Source organism: Schistocerca serialis, chromosome 11 (assembly GCF_023864345.2).
Source record: "Schistocerca serialis cubense isolate TAMUIC-IGC-003099 chromosome 11, iqSchSeri2.2, whole genome shotgun sequence".
Lineage (NCBI taxonomy): Eukaryota > Metazoa > Arthropoda > Insecta > Orthoptera > Acrididae > Schistocerca > Schistocerca serialis.
In genome coordinates, this window is record NC_064648.1 from 185,878,730 (window position 1) to 185,894,257 (window position 15,528).

A 15,528-nucleotide genomic window follows, 5' to 3' on the forward strand; every position below is an offset into this window, starting at 1 on the left:
TAGAGCACCTCCTGCCTTAGGCGTTCCTGTACCCCTTCTGACCAGAATTTTGCTAAAAACGCTTTCTCAAAATCGTCATATGTCGAGCAAACAGAAGTCATGTCCGAGGCCCAGATCGCCCCCGAACCTTGTATATACCCAGTCACGAAACTGATTTTCTGCCACTCCGACCAATTTCTGGGTAGCACTCCTCTAAAACTTCGGATAAAAACAATCGGATGGACCCCCCTTTTGTCAGTGTTAAAAATCTGGAATTGCCGATGCTTTATCATTTTTTCTTCGGCATGGCAAAGGCTTTCGTAATCTCCGTCAGATAAAACTTCACGCGAACAACTAGCTCGTGGCAATTTAATATTCGAGTTACTCACACAAGTCGGTATCGTGTGCGAATGTGCAGTAACTGGCTCTACAGACGCTGCCAACTTCTGCTGCTGGCCGGTATTCATTTGTTCTGAGCCTTGTTGTGAAACGCGTATCGACTCTTCTATCGTTTGTTTCCAATGCTCGAAATCAGCACCTAACTGCTGTCGCACTTCCTCAAGTCCTTTCGCAAACAAATTCTCTTCCTGTTTGCCGCATAGACTCTGGAATGCTGCTTTAACATTTTGCTCAACGTTTTCACACATTAGCCTTTTGTTTTCTAATGTGATTTCGGATAATTTACCCGTTAATACATTAATTTGGTGGTCTATAAGGTCTTGACGTTCGGTCAGATGTTCAACACTTTCCTTTAGGTTCGTCTGCGTACGTGCCAATTCAGGAAGTTGCGCAATTGCACATGACATGGCATCTTGCTTTTGTACTAATTGCGGAACCATTTCCACCTCTTCCCGTACGGTATCTATCTTAATAGCCACATACTCCTTCATTTCTACACGTACGCGTTGAGTAGATTCCTCACATTGAGCTTTAACCAATTCTATTTGTGCAGTTAATTTTCGTTCCGTCTCTTCGGCCTGATCTTTAAGTTCCTTTGTCTTCGCCTCTATCCGCTGCTCTAATTCGGAAAAACTGTCATGTAACTGCTGCTTAATCTCAGCTTTCAGATTATCCTGCCCCTCAGTAACTGAGGCTAATTTCGCATTCAAATCATTTTGCCCCTCGGTAACTGAGGCTAACTTCGCATTAATGTTGGTTTTCATATTATTCATGCTCTCGGTTATCATCTGCATCTGTCTCATGATAATTACGAATGGATCTAATCCATGTTGCATACTTGCTGTTAAATCTCCAGCCGTGTCTACCGGGCGTTCTAGTGCACTATCTGTAGCGATCGGTTCTACAACACTTCTTACTACATCACTATTATCCGTGCTCACAGCTGAAGGCTGTTGCGTGTTGCTCTGCTCTGCTTGACTCATCTTAAACATTGCCCTAGTTAAAACCATATAAATGTTCTACAGTCAATATGTATATATCTCCCTTCACACAAGAATACTTCTGCGGCTACTTTCTTACAGTACCTATACAGGTGAATGCAACTAGGGCATGTCAATCAAACTACGTCTGGCATGAACACAATTGGTAAATGTTCAAATCTACGTCTACTTCATCAATACTAGCAAGCTTGAATAAAAAATTATAGATCTTGCCTCCTTTCTGCGCCCAGCGTGCTGCGTTTATTTGTAGATCCACTTAATTTGCCTGCGAGTATTTCTTCTCTTTTCCAAGTTAAGTTGTCTCGTCGTAGTTCACATGAAACAGAGAACAAAATTATTTTAACAACGTCCAAAAATGTGTCCTGTTACGGACTGGCCATTATAATGAATTCTACTCTGCTTTTGTAAATGATGAAAGTCTATGTGAATGCAGCTTGCCGCTAACTTGGTGTAATGTTTTGTCTGTACAGAAGTGTATCTGTCGCCTTTATCGCTCTTTCCCTCTCACACATAAATCGGTACAATAAAGTCAGGGCTTCGTGTTTTCTAGTTAGGCTGATCCGTGAAAAGACAGAGAAACAATTATGCTAATGGAGGATTCTCTCTCTCTCTCTCTCTCTCTCTCTCTCTCTCTCTCTCTCTCTCTCTCTGTCCTTTATCTGTGTACAGTTTAAATACACTCCTGGAAATGGAAAAAAAGAACACATTGACACCGGTGTGTCAGACCCACCATACTTGCTCCGGACACTGCGAGAGGGCTGTACAAGCAATGATCACACGCACGGCACAGCGGACACGCCAGGAACCGCGGTGTTGGCCGTCGAATGGCGCTAGCTGCGCAGCATTTGTGCACCGCCGCCGTCAGTGTCAGCCAGTTTGCCGTGGCATACGGAGCTCCATCGCAGTCTTTAACACTGGTAGCATGCCGCGACAGCGTGGACGTGAACCGTATGTGCAGTTGACGGACTTTGAGCGAGGGCGTATAGTGGGCATGCGGGAGGCCGGGTGGACGTACCGCCGAATTGCTCAACACGTGGGGCGTGAGGTCTCCACAGTACATCGATGTTGTCGCCAGTGGTCGGCGGAATGTGCACGTGCCCGTCGACCTGGGACCGGACCGCAGCGACGCACGGATGCACGCCAAGACCGTGGGATCCTACGCAGTGCCGTAGGGGACCGCACCGCCACTTCCCAGCAAATTAGGGACACTGTTGCTCCTGGGGTATCGGCGAGGACCATTCGCAGCCGTCTCCATGAAGCTGGGCTACGGTCCCGCACACCGTTAGGCCGTCTTCCGCTCACGCCCCAACATCGTGCAGCCCGCCTCCAGTGGTGTCGCGACAGGCGTGAATGGAGGGACGAATGGAGACGTGTCGTCTTCAGCGATGAGAGTCGCTTCTGCCTTGGTGCCAATGATGGTCGTATGCGTGTTTGGCGCCGTGCAGGTGAGCGCCACAATCAGGACTGCATACGACCGAGGCACACAGGGCCAACACCCGGCATCATGGTGTGGGGAGCGATCTCCTACACTGGCCGTACACCACTGGTGATCGTCGAGGGGACACTGAATAGTGCACGGTACATCCAAACCGTCATCGAACCCATCGTTCTACCATTCCTAGACCGGCAAGGGAACTTGCTGTTCCAACAGGACAATGCACGTCCGCATGTATCCCGTGCCACCCAACGTGCTCTAGAAGGTGTAAGTCAACTACCCTGGCCAGCAAGATCTCCGGATCTGTCCCCCATTGAGCATGTTTGGGACTGGATGAAGCGTCGTCTCACGCGGTCTGCACGTCCAGCACGAACGCTGGTCCAACTGAGGCGCCAGGTGGAAATGGCATGGCAAGCCGTTCCACAGGACTACATCCAGCATCTCTACGATCGTCTCCATGGGAGAATAGCAGTCTGCATTGCTGCGAAAGGTGGATATACACTGTACTAGTGCCGACATTGTGCATGCTCTGTTGCCTGTGTCTATGTGCCTGTGGTTCTGTCAGTGTGATCATGTGATGTATCTGACCCCAGGAATGTGTCAATAAAGTTTCCCCTTCCTGGGACAATGAATTCACGGTGTTCTTATTTCAATTTCCAGGAGTGTATATTATTTACGTGAAATCAGCCTAGTAGAATGTCTGGTGGAGCCCTTCGTCTTAATATTCAGCGACTGGCTTGCTAGAAAAGATCTTTACATTTGTTATTATTATTAAGCGCTGCATTCAGTTGGGAAAATCGATCGTTTGAACAATTCGTTCAGTTTACGACAGATCTAAAATTTCAGATGTGGACGAAGCCTTTTTGGACGATTTCAAAAAACTCAGAGATTGCAGGCTCTCTTCGTCACAGCTGAAACTTCCCAATTAATTACAGGGCCCAGACAATCATCAATGGTTCAGACAGAGAACTCATTCGTCATTCACTCTAGAATAAAATGGTCACAAACCTTATTTCTGAGGAAAATTGTATATTGAATCCATTTCCGTACATGTTCCGTTTTCTGTTGGTTCCAAGTCTCATGTAATTTTCTTTTACAGGTTTTTCTTTCTCTTTATCTATCACGCTAGCGGCACAAACTTTCCTAGCTCGCTTTAGCGCGAAGAAGAGTAAATAAATCTCCTTTAGCAATCCGACAATCTTCCAACCGATACTTCCGAAGCTGTTCCTCTCTCTCTCTATAATAACCATGGAGCATACATTTCTGTACCTCTATTGTTCCAAAGAATAAACGTACTAGAAAAATACCTTGGCGTCGACGAGCTGTCGGCGCATATATTACTAGATAATCTGATCAGATACTTTTCAAACGTAAATACATGTGGATGATTTGGTTGACCATTATTAATTATTGCGTGGTAGAGGGTAATTTTCCGTGGGGAGATTACACCACTTTAGGAAAAAACCAGTTCTGAGGTAACATGCTTGGCTACCAAGTGCAAGCTGCTTTCGTTCGCCTTTCGAGACTCGCTGAAAGCCAGATTTTTAATTCTTTTGTAGCAGAGCTACAAGAAGGCAGATACAAACTCAATAAGGGAATCGTAAGACAACGCTCGAGCAAAATTGGTCTTGCTACTTTCAGGAACCCTTACAAGGGGAGGCCGCCAATTGTGAAATTCAGATTCGATTCATACTGCGCATAATAAAAGCTCATAGCCAGAGGTGTAATGTGGCAAAACACCAAGATGCACTTCTCAGCCGCTGTCGAGAAAATCGACAGTTAAAAGAAACCGTTGAGGTGAAATACTCTCTACGATTTGTAACTTTCTACAGCGTCGTGGCGCAGCGGTAAGCGCTCGCGTTTGTGATCTGAATGTCGCCGGATCGAATCTCGCGCCATGCAACTTTTTTTTTAGTATTTGTTATATATGCAATCAGTTGCAACAATTATGCATATAATAAGTTGTTGAAAGTCGTTTGTCGTGGAAAAACTGGCGACTTCGAACATGATTATGTTTTCTGCAAACAAAGTTGTATTTCACAAATGTTATTAATTGTCTTCATAATGTTTACACTTGTAGTTAACGGAAGACGTAGAAACGATATTCCGAAAACGAATACGTGTAGTGTAAGTCAAACGTTCTAATTAGAGACCCCATGATATATATATATATATATATATATATATATATATATATATATATGAATTACAAAAAACATATACTAAAAAAAAATGCATGGCGCGAGATTCGATCCGCCGACCTTTGACTCACGAACCCAAGCACTTACCGCTGCGCCACGACTCTATACGAAATCATACATCGTAGAGAGTATTTCACCGCAACCGTTTCTATTAACTGTCGATTTTCTCGACAACGGCTGAGAAGTGCATCTTGGTGCTTTGCCACATTACACCTCTGGCCATGAGCTTTATTATGAGCAGTATGAATCGAATCTGAATTTCACAATTGGCGGCCTCCCCTTGTTAGTGTCAGAACGAAAACCTTACGGTACTGCCAAATTCATAATGCCACTTTTGTTTTCTACCTACATATTTTTTGTTGTTGTGAATACATAGTTTTATCTATGAAATGACACATTTTCATAATACTTGCGAATGATACACGAAATGAAGTAAATACAGATCTTTTCGATGTCAAAAGTCGGTAATATCCTACTAATTCGCGTTAAAATAGGATCAATCGTCTTATAGACACTTAATGTTTTATTAAGATAGACTGCCGTCGTGTTGTTACTGTCGTAAGCTGAATTTAATTTGTATTAGTACAGTGAATATTTTAATTAAATTTTCCATTAGTTTACTAAACGCATCAGTAACCGCCAAAGAGAAATTAATCAGGAGCACAATTTTCTTTCACGATATCTAAAACAATCTGACAATGCTAATGTTGTTTACAAATTCTACGCCCGTAGAAACCCACTAGTTCTAACGATGTCATTAAACCAGTGTAGTTTTAAGAGTATTTTCGTCTAGAAATGAATTGCCTTGACGGTTGATCGATCAAGAGCGGAAAAGGTAAATTTTTACGAATATATGACGAGAGGGACAAGTGCTTGAGAGAGGACTTCCCTATCAATACAAATGCCTGAGAGACGACTTTACTATCAATCTCCTGGACAGTTTTGTTTCTCAAATCAACAGAGTGCGTCATCATGCAGTAGCACAGGTGATGTAGTTTTGTTGCTCGATTTCCTTACGCTGCCACCAAAAGGTGTCTTAGTTGTTGGCAACAAATTCCAGATGTGTTGCACACACCCCGTGGGGCAGAATTCGTAGCCCAAAACACACTTTTGGAGCTATCAGATGTAAAATATTATGTTCACACTACTCTTTGCTCGAGTTTACGTCTTTTGGTGGGGCTCAGCCTTTCATTTCTTCTTCGGAAGTTAACGATAAAGGCATCATAACACGTCACCAACAACAGTCCTGCATACGAATGCTCAATGAGCGACCAGATGACGTTCAATAATAGTCACTCCATGATTTTTGTTGTTTCGAATTAGAGCATGCAGTACTCCTACGCCAGACTTCTGAACTTTGCCTGTTGATTGCAAATGTCGCATGATGGTGAAATGGTAATCTATCACATGTATCAGTAGTCGAGACTTCGTTAATGTGGAAAATCATTGATGCCAGAACGATCTTTGTTGAAACAAGAATATCTTTTTCTGGCGTATTTTTCCCAAAAGCACTCGCTCCACACACAGTTCAAATCTTTCTAGTTGCCTCCTCTGCATTCACCCCTCTGTTATACCAAAAGTAAACGTTGTGTTGCAGATGTTACACCTTGTTCCACTTGCGACTCAATTTTACAATGCTTAACCGTAGTTCATGATTTTCAAGTATGCAAAATGCAATGCTTAACTGCAAGATGATAACTAGAACTTCAAATTCGAAAATGACAGTTAAAACATATACTGACAGCGTCGCGCCCCGTTCTTACGGGCGGCGCCGGATTTCAGGGGGCGAGTGGCGTCTGGCCGGTGGCCGGTAGCCGGCTAGCCGCTGCAGCGCGAGGAAACGCTCGAGCGTAAGCTGTTATGATCGCGACGCAGGCACGAGCTGTCGTGCGGAATTGATTCTGGAATACTTGTTATTGCTGGTGGGTAGAATGTCAAGCGAATTATCTTCGATGTTCAATCAGACTCATAACTTTATACGAGGGCCGAAATGTAGTAAAATAAAAAAAATATACATATAGGTGGACGCGAACAGGCGACTATTAGTTTAGAATGCGCGACTATTACCGCTAGACCACGGGCTCACACAGTGCGAGCACACATCAGAAGTAGACAACACTTCCTCCTAACACTTCCGCATCTTACGACGTTGCCAGATTGTGCAGATGGCCGGACTTAGAGTTGTCAGGGGCGGCCAGTTTTATTGGCCACCTTAAGTGAACGACCCGAACTTAGTCTCTGTGGCGGCCGGCCGGCGGCCAGTTTTTATGTCTAAGACTGTACATGTTTATTTCTATTCTTTTGTAAAGCCTGCTTTGCTACAAATGTTATCTCAAAAAATGGTTCAAATGGCTCTGAGCACTATGGGACTTAACACTTGAGGTCATCAGTCCCCTAGAACTTAGAACTACTTAAACCTTACAAACCTAAGGACATCACACACATCCATGCCCGAGGCAGGATTCGAAACTGCGACCGTAGCGGTCGCGCGGTTCCAGACTGAAGCGCCTAGAACATCTCGGCCACACCGGCCGGCTTGAATTGGTTAGAAAAGGGAATTAAAGTTCTCGGAAAAAGACCGAACAACTTGAGGTTTGCGGATGATATTATCCTATTTGCAAATGACATAGAAGAGCTTCAAGTATTAGTTAACGAACTTGCATTAGTGTGCTCTGAAGTTGCACTAAAAATGAACATTGATAAAACCTAGATAATGATCAATGAACGGACACCTGAGGGAAGTATGTCAGTTGGGAGCACACCACTCCAAAGAGTCACAGAATATATCTATCTGGGACAAGTGATAAACGTGAAAGGAGATTTAAAACCAGAAATATTACGATGAATTAAATTGGTCTGGCAAGCTTGCGGGAGCCACTCTTCAATTTTGAATTCTAAGATGGCGGTTGAGCTGAAGAAATCTATTTTTGACCAATGTATATTGCCAGTAATAACTTGTGACTGCGAAACGTGGACATTAAATGGGTTCATTGTTAGGAAGCTGACAGTAGCCCAAAGAGGAATGGAAAGATCAACCTCAGGTTAGACAAAAAAACACAGGAAGAGAGCAGTTGAAATATGACGAACAACGAAGGTCCCCGAAACAGTGGGAAGTGTGAATACATTGAAATTGTAGGTACCTGGTCATGTTGCTTGAACGAAAGATGGTAGATCGTCTAAACAAGTCGCAAACTGGAGCCCAATTTACCGGAAAAAGTCCTATAGGAAGGCCACCAGGCAGATGGGACAGAGATATAAGGAAGACAGTGGGATTCAAATGGCGACGGGAAGCTCAGGATCGGGAAAAATGGAAGGTCTTACTGGGATGGCTTGTTACACCTTGACTGAAAGAGCCCACGTCATCAAGTGATAGACCTGGCTCATGATGATGATATATGCGACCTAGAACTCCATGCAGTCACTAACCGTAGCGAAATCATTACAGGAGAGGAACAGCAACAGGCAGAGTGAAAATGATCCTGCTCCCTCGTCCCCGGTTAATCCCCTCCGCGGGGACTGATGACCTCACAAGGGAACCTCCCCATCGTACCCCCCCCCCCCCCCCCTCAGATTTAGTTATAAGTTGGCACAGTGATAACGCCTTGAAAAACTGAACACAGATCAATCGAGAAAACAGGAAGAAGTTGTGTGGTACTATGAAAAAAATAAGCAAAATATACAAACTGAGCAGTCCATGCACAAGATAGGTAACATCAAGAGTAATGTGAACTCAGGAGCGCCGTGGTCCCGTGGTTAGCGTGAGCAGCTGCGGAACGAGAGATCCTTGGTTCAAGTCTTCCCTCGAGTAAAAACTTTACTTTCTTTATTTTCGCAATTTATGATCTGTCCGTTCGTTCATTGACGTCTCTGTAATAAGTTTACTGTCTGTGTTTTGCGACCGCACCGCAAAACCGTGCGATTAGTAGACGAAAGGACGTGCCTCTCCAATGGGAACCGAAAACATTTGATCGCAAGTTCATAGGTCAACCGATTCCTCCACAGGAAAACACGTCTGATATATTGTATACGACACTGGTGACGGCATGTGCGTCACATGACAGGAAAATGTTATCGACCCACCTAACTTGTACACATGGCGAATGGCTAAAAAGATTCTTCTACCTTGACAGATTTAGGTTTTCTTGTGGATGTGATAATCACTCCCAAAAAAGTGATGAAAACATAAGAGTTTGTCACATAAACTGCAACAAATGAATGCAACAGTTTCACAGTCGCACAGTTTTCCCTGTGCTCTGTCAAAACATATGCATCGGACGGACGGACTGACAGATAATAATTGTCTGAAAATAAAAAATTAAACGTTCACTCGCTGGAAGACTTGAACCAAGGACCTCTCGTTCTGGAGCTGCTCACGCCAACCACGGGACCACGGCGCCGCCAAGTTCACGCTGTCCTTGATGTTGTATATCTTCCGCATGGACTACTCAGTTTGTATATTTTAGTTATTTTTTTCATAGTTCCACACAACTTCTTCCTGTTTTCTCGATTGATCTGTGTTCAGTTTTTCAAGGCCTATCCACTGTGCCAACTTATAACTAAATCTGAGGGGGGTGAGATGGGGAGGTTCCCTTGTCAGAAGTTAAGTCCCATAGTGCTCAGAGCCATTTGAACCAATCCCCTCCGATGTCATAACGTATGCGTCGGCAACAATTAAATTAAATTGCGCGAGCTTTTAGTCGCACGTCCATTGTTTCAGTCTAACTCTCTATTTACTTGTACACAGCTGAACGTGTTTACGACGTGTAGTGTGTAACGTGTCGTGCGCCATGCCGCCAGAAAAACGAAACGTTTCGTGGATAGCTGACTATTCTGAAACATTTACATACGACGGAATTGTTTTGTATTGTCGAGTTTGCGAGAAAAACGTTTCGGGTGAAAAAAAAGTTTCAAATAGACCAGCGTGTCATATCGTTGGAATGCAGAACAGCCGCCCGAAGTGGCCGAGCGGTTCTAGGCGCTACAGTCTGGAACCGCGCTGCCGCTACGGTCGCAGGTTCGAATCCTGCCTCGGGCATGGATGTGTGTGATGTCCTTAGGTTAGTTAGGTTTAAGTAGTTCTAAGTTCTAGGGAAACTAGAAAATCTGAAAAGGGAAATGCAAAAGGCTCAATCTAGATATAGTAGGGGCCAGTGAAGTGAAGTGGAAGAAAGACAAGGATTTCTGGTCAGATGAGTATCGGGTAATATCAACAGCAGCAGAAAATGGTATAACAGGTGTTGCATTCGTTATGAATAGGGGGGGGGGGGGGGGTAGGGCAGAGGGTGTGTTACTGTGAACAGTTCAGTGACCGGGTTGTTCTAATCAGAATCTACAGCAGACCAACACCGACAACGATAATTCAGGTATACATGTCGACGTCGCAAGCTGAAGATGAACAGATACAGAAAGTGTATGAGGATATTGAAAGGGTAATGCAGTATGTAAAGGGCGACAAAAATCTAATAGTCACGGGCGACTGGAATGCAGTTGTAGGGGAAGGAGTAGAAGAAAAGGTTACAGGAGAATATGGGCTTGAGACAAGGAATGAAAGAGGAGAAAGACTAATTGAGTTCTGTAACAAGTTTTAGCTAGTAATAGCGTATACCCTGTTCAAGAATCACAAGAGGAGGAGGTATACTTGGAAAAGGCCGGGAGGTACGGGAAGATTTCAATTAGATTACATCATGGTCAGACAGAGATTCCGAAATCAGATACTGGATTGTAACGCGTACGCAGGAGCAGATATAGACTCAGATCACAATATAGTAGTGATGAAGAATAGGCTGAAGTTCAAGACATTAGTCAGGAAGAATCAATACGCAAAGAAGTGGGATACGGAAGTACTAAGGAATGACGAGATACGTTTGAAGTTTTCTAACGCTATAGATACAGCAATAAGGAATAGCGCAGTAGGCAGTACAGTTGAAGAGGAATGGACATCTCTAAAAAGGGCCATCACAGAAGTTGGGAAGGAAAACATAGGTACAAAGATGGTAGCTGCGAAGAAACCATGGGTAACAGAAGAAATACTTCAGTTGATTGATGAAAGGAGGAAGTACAAACATGTTCCGGGAAAATCAGGAATACAGAAATACAAGTCGCTGAGGAATGAAATAAATAGGAAGTGCAGGGAACCTAAGACGAAAGGGCTGCAGGAAAAATGTGAAGACATCGAAAAAGATATGATTGTCGGAAGGACAGACTCAGCATACAGGAAAGTCAAAACAACCTTTGGTGACATTAAAAGCAACGGTGGTAACATTAAGAGTGCAACGGGAATTCCACTCTTAAATGCAGAGGAAAGAGAGCAGATAGGTGGAAAGAATACATTGAAAACCTCTATGAGGTGAAGATTTGTCTGATGTGATAGAAGAAGAAACAGAAGTCGATTTAGAAGAGACAGGGGATCCAGTATTAGAATCGGAATTTAAAAGAGCTTTGGAGGTCTTACGGTCAAATAAGGCAGAAGGGATAGATAACATTCCATCAGAATTTCTAAAATCATTGGGGGAAGTGGCAACAAAACGACTATTCACGTTGCTGTGTAGAATATATGAGTCTGGCGACATACCATCTGACTTTCGGAAAAGCATCATCCACACAATTCCGAAGACGGCAAGTGCTGACAAGTGCGTGAATTATCGCACAATCAGCTTAACAGCTCATGCATCGAAGCTGCTTACAAGAATAATATACAGAAGAATGGAAAAGAAAATTGAGAATGCGCTAGGTGACGATCAGTTTGGCTTTAGGAAAAGTAAAGGGACGAGAGAGTCAATTCTGACGTTACGGCTAATATTGGAAGCAAGGCTAAAGAAAAATCAAGACACTTTCATAGGATTTGTCGACCTGGAAAAAGCGTTCGACAATATAAAATGGTGCAAGCTGTTCGAGATTCTGAAAAAAGTAGGGGTAAGCTATAGGGAGAGACGGGTCATATACAATATGTACAACAACCGAGAGGGAATAATAAGAGTGGACGATCAAGAACGAAGTGCTCGTATTAAGTAGGGTGTAAGAAAGGCTGTAGCCTTTCGCCCTTACTCTTCAATCTGTACATCGAGGAAGCAATGATGGAAATAAAAGAAAAGTTCCGGAGTGGAATTAAAGTACAAGGTGAAAGGATGTCAATGATACGATTCGCTGATGACACTGCTATCCTGAGTGAAAGTGAAGAAGAATTAAACGATCTGCTGAACGGAATGAACAGTCTAATGAGTACACAGTATGGTTTGAGAGTAAATCGGAGAAAGACGAAGGTAATGAGTAGAAATGAGAACAGCGAGAAACTTAACATCAGGATTGATGGTCACGAAGTCAATGAAGTTAAGGAATTCTGCTACCTAGGCAGTAAAATAACCAATGACGGACGGAGCAAGGAGGACATCAAAAGCAGACTCGCTATGGCAAAAAAGGCATTTCTGGCCAAGAGAAGTCTACTAATATCAAATACCGGCCTTAATTTGAGGAAGAAATTTCTGAGGATGTACGTCTGGAGCACAGAATTGTATGGTAGTGAAACATGGACTGTGGGAAAACCGGAACAGAAGAGAATCGAAGCATTTGAGATGTGGTGCTATAGACGAATGTTGATAATTAGGTGGACTGATAAGGTAAGGAATGAGGAGGTTCTACGCAGAATCGGAGAGGAAAGGAATATGTGGAAAACACTGACAAGGAGAAGGGACAGGATGATAGGACATCTGCTAAGACATGAGGGAATGACTTCCACGGTACTAGAGGGAGCTGTAGAGGGCAAAAACAGTAGAGGAAGACAGAGATTGAAATACGCCAAGCAAATAATTAAGGACGTAGGTTGCAAGTTCTACTCTGAGATGAAGAGGTTAGCACAGGAAAGGAGTTCGTGGCGGGCCGCATCAAACCAGTCAGTAGACTGATGACCAAAAACAAAAAAACAAAAAAAAAAGTTCTAGGCGACTGATGACCTCAGAAGTTAAGTCCCATAGTGCTCAGAGCCATTTAAACCAATGCAGAAGAAAGGACCACGACAACTTCTGACAACAGCAAGTTGCAGTAGCAGGGATTTCTCCAAAGGTAGCCAAAACAGTCGGTTTAACATTTATCTATGCGAAGCATTCACTGCAAGCAATATCCCTCTTCACAGAACTTAGAAACCCTATCCTCAAACGCTTCCTGCGCAAATATTGCTTAAATCAAAATACACCAGATGAATCAACATTGTGTAAAAATTACATCTACATCTACATGGATACTCTGCAAATCACATTTAAGTGCCTGGCTGAGGGTTCATCGAACCACCTTCACAATTCTCTATTATTCCAATCTCGTATAGCGCGCAGGAAGAACGAACACCTATATATTTCCGTGAAAGCTCTGATTTCTGTTATTTTATCGTGGTGATCGTTCCGCCCTATGTAAGTCGCTGTCAACAAAATATTTTAGCAGTCGTAGGAGAAAGTTGGTGATTGGAATTTCGTGGGAAAGATTCCGTCGCAGCGAAAAACGCCTTTCTTTTAATGATTTCCAGCCCACATCCTGTATCATTTCTGTGACACTCTCTCTTATATTTCGCGATAACAAAAAACGTACTGCCTATCTTTGAACTTTTTCGATGTACTCCGTCAGTCCTACGTGGTAAGGATCCCACACTACGCAGCAGTATTCTAAAAGAGGACGGACAAGCGTAGTGTATGCAGTCTCTTTTTAGTAGGTCTGTTGCATTTTCTAAGTGTCCTGCCAATAAAATGCATCCTTTGGTTAGCCTTCCCCACAACATTTTCTGTGTGTTCTTTCCAATTTAAGTTGTTCATAATTGTAATACCTAGATATTTAGTTGAATTTGCGGAATTTAGATTAGACTGATTTATCGTGTAACCGAAGTTTAAGCAGTTCCTTTTAGTAGTCATGTGGATGACCTCACACTTTTCGTTATTTAGGGACAACTGCCTCTTTTCGAACCATTCAGATATCTGTTCTAAGTCGTTTCTCAATTTGTTTTGATCTTCTGATGACTTTATTAGTCGATAAACGACAGCGTCATCTGCAAACAACCGAAGACAGCTGCTCAGATTGTCTCCCAAATGGTTTATATAGATAAGGAACAGCAAAGGGCCTACAACACTAACTTGGGGAACGCCAGAAATCACTTCTGTTTTACTCGATGACTTTCCGTCAGTTCCTCTCTGACAGAAAATCATAAGTCCAGTCACATAACTGAGACGATATTCCATAAACACGCAATTTCACCACGAGCCGCTTGTGTGGTACAGTGCCAAAAGCCTTCCGGAAATACAGGAATACGGAATCGATCTCAAATCCCTTGGCAGTAGCACTCAGCACTTCAAGTGAATAAAGAGCTAGTTGTGTTTCACAGGAACGATGTTTTCTAAACCCATGTTGATTGTGTGTCAATAGACCGTTTCCTTCGAGGTAATTCATAACCTTCGAACACAATATATGTTCTAAAAACCTGCAGCATATCGACGTTAACGATATGGGCCTGTAATTTAGTGGATTACTCCTACTACCTTTCTTGAATATTGGTGTGACCTGTGCAACTTCCCAGTCTTTGGGTACGGATCTTTTCGTCGAGCGAACGGTTGTATATGATTGTTAAGTATGAAGCTAATGCATCAGCATACTCCGAAAGGAACCTAATTGGTATACAGTCTGGACCAGAAGACTTGCTTTTATTAAGTGATTTGAGTTCTTTCACTACTGCGAGGATATTTACTTCTGCGTTACTCATGTTGGCAACTGTTCTCGATTCGAATTCTGGAATATTTACTTCGTCTTCTTTTGTGAACATAACGACAATTTGCGTAAATGTTGTGGAAGAAATACGCAATGAACTCAAAGATAGCATTATCTGGATTTCAGTTCACACATGTGGTCGTTACATTGCGAATTTAATTGTTGGTGCTTTAAAAGAAGAGCCTTCTTCTTCCTATTTAGCGGCCTGCAAAGCACTTGAAAAAATAAATAATTCTACGATCGTCAGATTTGTGAATGAGGGTATTAGAAAAATACTTCCAGAACCTTCCGCAGATTAAAGGGTGTTTGTGTTTATTTCAGATGCTGCTCCCTATATGATCAAAATAGGAAAAGCCCCGTGAGTATTTTATTCCAATTTGATTCACGTGGCGTGCTTTGCTCATGGAGTCCACCGCCTAGAATAGCTGAGAAAGTACGTTCCACGTTTGTGAGTGTAAATAAACTGATTTCATACACAAAGAAAGTGTTTCTAAAGGCTGGCGCTCGCACCGAGACCAAATGTGTCTTTACCTCCCGAAACAGTCGTAACTCGTTGGGGTACGTGGGTCGCAAGCTGTGTTGTTTTACAATGAACATTTCGAGGCCATTAGAGGGGAAGTAAACGACTTTTTTTGTGATTTATTTATTAACATTACATCATTACAACATAACATCTTTACAACAATACATTAACAGAATGTAATTGTGAGTAGCAGGTCAATATTAAACAGAATCGAAATCCTTTAAAGAAAACAGAATTGGAAACAAAACAAAAACA